The sequence below is a fragment of the Triticum urartu genome, chromosome 3A, assembly GCF_056163025.1.
Source record: "Triticum urartu cultivar PI428250 chromosome 3A, HENAU_Tu73, whole genome shotgun sequence".
NCBI lineage: Eukaryota > Viridiplantae > Streptophyta > Magnoliopsida > Poales > Poaceae > Triticum > Triticum urartu.
This window is the reverse complement of record NC_141875.1, coordinates 597,553,138-597,561,746: the sequence shown is the minus strand read 5'-3', so window position 1 is coordinate 597,561,746 and position 8,609 is coordinate 597,553,138.

The following is an 8,609-nucleotide window of genomic DNA, read 5'->3' as shown; positions in this document are numbered from 1 at the left end:
GATGAGGTGAAGAAGATAGCGGCGGGTAAGGCATTCTTTATGCAAAGCAAACACATAAACGTGAGTTACTTGTTACTTACCCGAATCCGGAGCTCTCCAGGAGCGTTCGCAGGTCTTCCCCGGAGTGTGTCCGATGCCGCCGCATTCTACCGAGCCGAGGAGGGCAGCTCGGCAGAGAAGGTGTTCTGGTCTCAATATGCTGAGGCCGGACACCCCGTGCCCCTGAGCGACCAGCTGAAGCAACTGGTCGAGCTCCACAAGGCGGCCGAACAGGCCATGAAGGGCCTCATTGTTCTGCTGTGGCCTGGAGGGGCTCTGCCTGGGAGCTATTTCGGGCTGGTGCGGCGGCTGGTGGAGGCCTGTCCAAGGCTCGAAGTCATCAAGCGCTCCGTCTGCATTGAAGGTGCCCATAGGGCCCTTGCCCGTGCTAAGGTGCACTGGGGCAAGCTGGATGCTGAGAAGCTTGTGAAGGACGGGCCACCGCCAGGGAAAGAGCATCGCAAGCCCGAAAATTATTATAAGGATGTTCTGAAGGGTGCCTACCTTGTGGCGGATGAATGTTCTAGGGATGTAATTTTTGAGTGAAACTTGCTCGTTTTGTCCTGTGCGCTGAAAACTTGTTTATATGCGCTAAGCAATGTTGTTGGAATTTAAAATATTACCTTCTGTGCGGCTGTTTATCAATTCTGAGAGATGGCGAGTCGTCGGCTTCTGCCCCCGTGCCGCTAGTGCTGGGGTGTTCGGGGATAAACTTGAGCGCTCTTTTTCCCATGTTTGGGTCCTTCGAGGGAGGCGCTCAGCCCAACGAACAAGGCAATCGGACTATAATGCATGAACACTCTCAGTTAGCCATAGAATTCTATAATTTTAAATTTCGGCGAAGCCCCTGGTATTCGGAAGACCGAGTTCGGGGCGCTATCCACGCCTTGGCCAGACAGAGCCGGCTCCTCGCCCTAAGCGGCATAAGTCTTTAGGGACTCGAAAAACCTCTCGAACAGCGACCAGCTCTCGCTTCATCATGACAGTCAGTTTTAGCTTTCTCCACTGAGGTGCTCGACCCAGCTCAACTGGGGCACAATCGCAGTGGTTCTCCTAGTGCTACCTTAGCCAATATAGCAGAACGTAAGGAACCAAAACATAGGAGCCGGGCAAACCCAACTATTGACCCAACACATGATTCGGAGCCGATGCATATAATGCTATAAGTTTGGGGTGCCGCACTTGTTAAAGTGTTCGGACTTCTCACACCATATTGAGGGTACTAAAGCCCCTGGCGTATTTTGGCCGTACCAACGTGTACGGGGGCAACATGTCGTTAAGGAACATATATAAAAAGAAAAAGGTAATGCAAAAATAGACGAAAGCTATGCATTGTTTATTAAAAAGGGCTGCGATCAAAGCAGAATGATACAAATAATGCGATAAGTGGAAGGTTGGACTAGTTAACATGTCCGTTCCAGGGGCAAGCTGCGGAATAGTATACGGAACAGGTATACTGCTCGTGATAGAGACCACCTGGGAGTTCCGTAATGCCGCGTGGCTTGTTTGCTTCCCTGGTTCTTGCATCGTTTGTGCGGCAATTGAACTACCGAACAGGCCTTCCGAAGGATGGAGTCCTGAAAGTAAGAGAAAATTAAAAAATCGGCAGCCCCTGGTACGGTTTAAGCCATGTTTTGGGTGTGCTGTGATGGCGCCCCTCCCCCTGTACCCATGGTATCTCTAGAGCGTAGTTATGTACGCGAAGTACTGGTGTCGCCTTTTTGCGAGGTTTGGGGTTGGGGCCGCATTGCTATGCCTGCTCGGATCGTGCCAGGCGGTCTTGTTGTAGGTTACTCCGGGCGTGCTTGACGGTGTCCGGTCATTTAGTGGCCAGACAGGAGAACTGCCTGGAGAGGCTGCTTTGTACTTCCGCTGCAAGGGCTACCGTGTGCTCCTCCGTTCGGAGGGAGCGTTCCGTGTTTCCATTGACCGTAATTACTCCTCGAGGGCCTGACATCTTGAGCTTAAGGTATGCGTAGTGCGGTACCGCATTGAACTTAGCGAATGCGGTTCGCCCGAGCAGTGTGTGATAACCACTGTGAAACGGGGCTATGTCGAAGATTAACTCCTCGCTTCAGAAATTATCCGGAGATCCGAAGACCACTTCAAGTGTGACTGAGCCTGTACAGTTGGCCTCTACACCTGGTATTACGCCTTTAAAGGTCGTTTTGGTGGGCTTAATCCTCGAGGGATCTATGCCCATTTTCCGCACTGTATCCTGGTAAAGCAGGTCCAGGCTGCTGCCGCCATCCATAAGGACTCTAGTGAGATGAAATCCATCAATAATTGGGTCTAGAACCAATGCGGCGAATCCGCCATGACGGATGCTAGTGGGATGTACCCTTCGATCAAAGGTGATCGGGCAGGAGGACCATGGGTTGAACTTTGGGGCGACTGGCTCTACCGCGTATACGTCCCTTAACGCGTGATTCCGCTCCCTTTTGGGGACATGGGTTGCGTATATCATGTTCACCGTCCGCACTTGTGGGGTAAAACCCTTCTGTCCACTGTTGTTCGGCGGCCGGGGCTCCTCGTCGTCATCGCTATGCAGCCCCTTGTCTTTATTTTCGGCGTTTAACTTGCCTGCCTGCTTGAACACCCAACAATCCCTGTTGGTGTGATTGGCCAGCTTTTCGGGGGTGCCATGTATCTGGCACAAGCGGTCGAGTATTCGGTCCAAACTGGATGGGCCCCTAGGATTCCTTTTGAATGGCTTTTTCCGCTGACCGGATTTAGAGCCTCTGAATCCGGCATTAACTGCCGTATCCTCAGCATTGTCGCCGTTAATGCGGTGCTTCTGCTTGTTGCGACGCGACCTGCCACTACTGTCGCTGGTGTCCGAATTACCAGGGTTCTTGGTCATGTTGTTGGTACGAGCCAGCCAGCTGTCTTCTCCTGCGCAAAAGCGGGTCATGAGTGTCGTGAGTGCTACCATAGATTTCGGCTTTTCCTGTCCAAGGTGCCGGGCCAGCCACTCGTCACGGATATTGTGCTTGAAGGCTGCTAGGGCCTCAGCGTCCGGACAGTCGACTATTTGATTTTACTTTGTTAGGAACCGTGTCCAGAATTGCTTGGCCGATTCCTCTGGCTGCTGAATTACATGACTTAGGTCATCGGCGTCTGGGGGTCGCACATAAGTGCCCTGGAAATTGTCGAGGAATGCGGCTTCCAGGTCCTCCCAACAACTGATTGATCCTGTTGGCAAGCTGTTAAGCCAATGCCGAGCTGGTCCTTTAAGCTTGAGTGGGAGGTATTTGATGGCGTGGAAATCATCGGCGCGGGCCATGTGGATATGAAGGAGATAATCCTCGATCCATACCGCAGGATCTGTTGTGCCATCATATGATTCGATGTTTACGGGTTTGAAACCCTCGGGGATTTGATGATCCATTATTTCGTCTGTAAAGCAGAGTGGGTGTGCGGCGCCTCTGTACTGGGCTATATCATGACGTAGCTCCAACGAGCCCTGTCTACTGTGTTCGGCCCTGCCGAATTTGTGGCCGGCATGACGGTTACTGTCTCGAGCCGTGGGGCGCCCACGCGATCCGTAGATCGATCTTGTTTGCCTTTCCTTGTCCTCCAACATGTCTCGTAAGTCCGGCGCATATTCCCGTGCCTTGGTACGGGGTGCGGCTTGAGTGGAGGGCCGAGAGGCCTCTCTGTCGCGGCCACGAGGTGGCCGGTCGGCCGCATCAAGTGCTTCCTCCTTGAATCGGGGTAGCAACCTGCACTTTGGGTAGCTCTTGGAGGGGCGTTCGAGTTTATGCTCTTCGGCCGCAAGGACTTCAGTCCATCTGTCGACTAACAAATCTTGATCAGCTCTAAGCTGTTGCTGTTTTTTCTTGAGGCTTCTTGCCATGGCCATAAGCCTGCGTTGAAAACGCTCTTGCTCGACGGGATCCTCTGGCACGACGAATTCGTCGTCGTCGAGGCTTGCCTCGTCTTCCTAGGGAGGCATATAATTATCGTCCTCAACCTCTCTATCTGTCGCTCTCTCATGAGGGCTGGTTTCTTCATCCTCCTGTGCTAAATCTTGCTGGAGGGGGTTTTCTTCGGCGCTTTCCAGAGTATTATTATCTCCCGTGCTGGAATCACCGTGTTTGTTTTGGCGGGATTTTGAGCGGCGCCGCTGACGCCGGCGCTTAGGCTGTTTCTTGGAGAGGTCATCCTTCGCTGTTCCATCGCCATCTCTCTCTTTTGGGGTGTCCACCATGTATATGTCATACAACGAGGTGGCTTTCCAGGGCCTAGTAGGCGCTGGTTCTTCATCATCTCCTTCATCGGCGTCCATACCGTCGATGTCTTTAGAGTCGAAGTCGAGCAATTCGGTTAAGTCGTCGACAGTGGCTACAAAGTGGGTGGTGGGTGGGCTTTGAATTTCTTCATCGTCCGTACCCCAACCTTGCTGACCGTAATTCGGCCAGGGCTCTCCTGATAAAGAGAGAGACTTCAGTGACTTCAGGATATTGCCTAAAGGCGAGTGCTGAAAGATGTCCGCGGCAGTGAACTCCATAATCGGCGCCCAATCGGATTCAATCGGCAGGGGCGCGAAGGGTTCGGAGTCCGGATCCTTGGAGTCACGAGTCTCGCAGAGTACGGATCTGGTGTTTGGCTCAATCGCCGTTGGGGTCACAGCCCCCGAGGTGGCGTCCAACCGCCCATCCTCGATCGGCGCAGTTGGCTCTGAATTAAGGGTCGGAGCTGACGCGGGTGCGGCCTCCAGGGCATTGTTCGGCGGCAGAGCTAGATCATGTTCGTCGTGACAGTGTGGTGCGCTTGGTAGTGGCTCGAATCCGTCGAAGATCAAGTCCCCGCGGATGTCAGCCGTGTAGTTTAAACTTCCAAATCTGACCTGACGGCCAGGGGCGTAGCTTTCGACCTGCTCCAGACGGCCAAGCGAATTGGCCCGCAGTGCAAAGCCGCCGAATACGAAGATCTATCCGGGAAGGAACGTCTCACCCTGGACTGCATTGCTATTGATGATCGTAGGAGCCATCGAGCCTGACGGCGACGACACAGAGGAACTCTCATTGAAAGCACTAATGTCGGTGTCAAAACCGGCGGATCTCGGGTAGGGGGTCCCGAACTGTGCGTCTAGGCCGGATGGTAACATGAGGCAAGGGACACGAAGTTTTACCCAGGTTCGGGCCCTCTCGATGGAGGTAAAACCCTACGCCCTGCTTGATTAATATTGATGATATGGGTAGTATAAGAGTAGATCTACCACGAGATCGGAGAGGCTAAACCCTAGAAGCTAGCCTATGGTATGATTGTTGAGATGTATGTTGTCCTACGGACTAAAACCCTCCGGTTTATATAGACACCGGAGAGGGTTAGGGTTACACAAAGTCGGTTACAATGGTAGGAGATCTTCATATCCGTATCGCCAAGCTTGCCTTCCATGCCAAGGAAAGTCCCTTCCGGACACGGGACGGAGTCTTCAATCTTGTATCTTCATAGTCCAGGAGTCCGGCTGAAGGTATAATTCGGCTATCCGAACACCCCCTAATCCAGGACTCCATCAGGTGTGTACTCTCTGGATGCACAAATGTGTGGCGGGAGAGGCATGGGTCCGACTACTTGGTTACAGAACAACGTTCGTGAAGTCACGTGGGTGTGGCGTTACGGGGCACGTAAGAGTCTGGGCGAGTGCCACGTGAGGCACGTGGGTGCATGTACGTGTAGGCAAAGAAGTGAAGGCACCACGTTTGTGAAGTCACGTGGTAGTGCTGAAGTGGAGCCTTTCTACAGGCATGTGGATGCAGGCACACGAGGCACTGAAGTGCAGGTTCTACAGGCATGTTGACGCATGCACAGGAGGCCAGTGTTGTGTGAGGCGCGTGGATTTAAGCAGTGGATGCACGGAAATGAAGCCAACGCAGCCACAGACATGCTGCTTCTCAAGGCACGGGTATCAATCCTGTGGATGTAGTACAAGAGTGTGGTTTGAGAGGCATGTGTTAGAATGCTCTGTTAAAGAGGCATGGTTGTGAAGTCTCGGGAGTGACAAAGGCACGTACGTGTGTTTTCTCAAGTCACAGGTGTGCACTCTATGGATGCACAAACGTGTGGCTGCAGAGGCATGGGTCCGAGCGTTAGAATGCTCAGTTAAAGAGGCATGATTGTGAAGTCTCGGGAGCGACAAAGGCATGTACGTGTGTTTTCTCAAGTCACGGGTGTGCACTCTATGGATGCACAAACGTGTGGCTGCAGAGGCATGGGTCCAAGTGTTAGAATGCTTGGTCAAAGAGGCATGGTTGTGAAGTCTTGGGAGCGACAAAGGCACGTCGGAACAGGCTTGGAAGGCAGAAAAGGTGAATCCATAACAGGCATGTACGTGTGTTTTCTTAAGTCACGGGTGTTCACCCTCTGGATGCACAAACGTGTGGCGGTAGAGGCATGGGTCCGACTACTTGGTTACAGAACCAAGGTTGTGAATGTGAGGTGGGTGTGGCACGACAGGCCCCGTAGGAGTCACGGCAAGTGTCATGCGAGGCACGTGGTTGTACGCACATGAGGCAGGTCTTAGAGTGTATAGGAGGCACGGATTCTGGTACAGGGGGCACTGAAGTAAAAACACTGCTGTGACGGACACGAGACACTTAACTTGAAAATAGTTACAATCAAGGGACAATAGGCAGAGAAAATCTGGTGTAATTACCAAGTTTGAGTTCTCAGTATGCTCGAAGTATTTGGATCGTTTGAGGTATTATAGTTAGTGAAGTGGCAGATGTAGTACTTTTAAGCACATTTCATGTGGTGAAAATTTTGTAGCCGGGAGCAGTAGCGTTTCTATTAATTGTCGTGTGTACGGTACTTCAATTTTTGAGACAAGTTGATTTTGGTTAGTGCAAAACTCTGTTTTTTGTGGTGGATAGGGTTGTTGTCCCTGTAGAATGGAATGTAATGGGATAGATTGTTATTTACATTCGATTGCTTGTGTTCGGCTTCTCGCTTCCATCGGTCGATTCTGTCTGTTCGTTTTTTTTGTGATCTCCGCCGGCGGTGTTGAAGTCCTTGCTTCGTCGTCGCCTGGTGGGTACTTTGTGTTGTTGGGCGCATCGTTTGACGGTGTGTATCTTGAAGTGGGAGGGTGGTTGTCGAAGCGTGGTGGCGGTTGTTTTGCGAGGGGAACTCTACTTGGAATTTGGTGTAATGAACCTATGACGAGATCTTGTGGCAGTGTGGAATGTTTCGAGATTTTGCCGTGGAAGAGAGGAAGGAAGAGAATAGTGGAGGTGGGATAAATGGAAATGATGGAACCGTATGTAATCTTCGACGGTCTAATTTTAGTATCAAGATTCATGTCGCCTGGTTTTTTTCGCTATAGCATCTTAGTAGACGTGTGAGGCACGGAACACCAGGTTCTACAGGCACCGACGTTGTTATTTTAGAGGCACTGGTATCAACTCTGTGGATGCACAAATATGTGGTGGCAGGGGCATGCATCTGAAGACTTACTCAGAAAGTCACGGTTGTGAAGTCTTTAGAGTTACGAGCGTGTGTCGCCACGGGTAGTTTGGTAGTAGAGGCATCGGTGCGAATAGTACTCAGAGAGTATCTGTTGTGGGTCCGCATGTGTGAAGTCTGTGCAGCATTGGTCGTGTGGTAGTAGCGGTGTGCGCTGGGAAAGGTGCGAGCAATAACATTTGTTACGTGCTTAATCGGATGATTTAACGGTTGCTTTTTCCCGCCAACCGCGAGGGTTGCCACTCGGCGGTTGCCTTGATGCACAGCAACGACGAGCGCATGTCTTCGGCCCTCTCTACCACGACGAGGCCGCGTCCAACCGCCTCCTCCATGACCCAGACCTTAGTAGAAAAGGGTAACTGCGCTTCCATAGCCACTCAATTCTGAAAACATTTTTGCCGTTCCATCTCAACTAGCATCTCCTCACAATCTCTGTGTGACGACGGCCATCGCTGGAGGAGCGTAATGGCGGAGGAACCATCTGCCAAGCGTCCCCGTGGTGAGATGTCCGACCAGAGCACGGAGGTCGACGACGTTCAGGTCCCCGGTCAGAAGCACGACTACAAAGTGCACCTCAAGGAGGTTGACATCCACGGCAAGGAAAAGCTGGATGTCGTATGCACCAGCAATCCTGAGGAAGCTGACAAGATGATCAGCAGGATCCTGAAGAGGGTCTGCGGCTTGTACCCTCAGTACATTGGCGTTGATGTCGAGTATACCAGGGAGGACCAACCTCCGCAGAGGGCAGCGGTTCTACAGTTATGCGTGGAGGAACTCTGCTTGGTATATCACATCACAACGGCAACAAAATGGTGAACCATCCTACAGTTTCAACCTCTCCATGCTTCTATTTAATTATCTTTTCATTCGGAAATTTGATTAGATTGGTTTATTGACTTGATGTATCAGTGAAGTTTCTGAAGTAGATGCAGCACAATAGATTTTGAACTTGACTCACCAGATCAGTTTATGTATTTGATGCACTAGATTAATTTATGGGTTTGATGTATGAGATTATTTTCTGAACTTGATGTTCTAGCGTACTTTCTCTTCTAGTGTATTCAGTTTCTTGAATTGATCTGTTAACGTGGCTAAGAAGT